Below are 807 nucleotides of genomic sequence, written 5' to 3' on the forward strand. Positions count from 1 at the left end.
TCAACAAATATATTGTCTCTTTTATTTTCCGCATTTAAGATATTTTGTTGCACACGAATACACACTTGGTATTTAGAAGTCATATATTTATTTTTCAAATTCTTTATTGCTTAGAGAGTATATTTTTGGAGATATTGTGCTGATCCGTTTGCTCTCAAGCCGTTGCTGTTGTGTGCTGTTGCTATGCTCATTAATTGAAGTCTATGTTTGAGAGGAGCCCTAAGGCAAAGGAATCCATAGAAGACCCCTTCAAGTAGGAGACTTGGTTGTGAGGCGTTCACGTTGGGTTATGTGTTAGAGTGCTAGATACAATCGCTGCATCGGGTATGTAAGTGTTACTGTCTATGTACTAGCTTTGTCTTTTGATATTGGATTTCTTAGGTTTGGCTGCCCCGGAGTGGTTTTTCTCTTAACTGAGTTTCCACTTCGTTAACAAAATAATTGTGTCATTTAAATTCTGCTTTTACATTATTTTGTTATACATTGTGCACACACACACGGTTAAATTACAAGTCGTCATTTTTTCAAGGTTCAAAGATTAAATCTAGCTTAATTATTTCTTGTTTCTTTTTATTTACTTTTTTCTTAATTTCAGTTTCTAATTTTGGTTTTAGTTTTTTTTTTTTCTTTTTCTCTTAGTTTTTCTCACGCAGGTCCAACGCATCCAGCAGTCTGCGATCGAGCGCACCTTCCCAGATCAGTAGTACTGAAGCTACTGCACTGCAAAGAGCGCATGGCTAGGGACCCCTATGAAGGTTATCAAACTCACTTTGGGTGATCACATTGATTTAGAGCCAGAGGCTCTCT

The sequence above is a fragment of the Alnus glutinosa genome, chromosome 6, assembly GCF_958979055.1.
Source record: "Alnus glutinosa chromosome 6, dhAlnGlut1.1, whole genome shotgun sequence".
Lineage (NCBI taxonomy): Eukaryota > Viridiplantae > Streptophyta > Magnoliopsida > Fagales > Betulaceae > Alnus > Alnus glutinosa.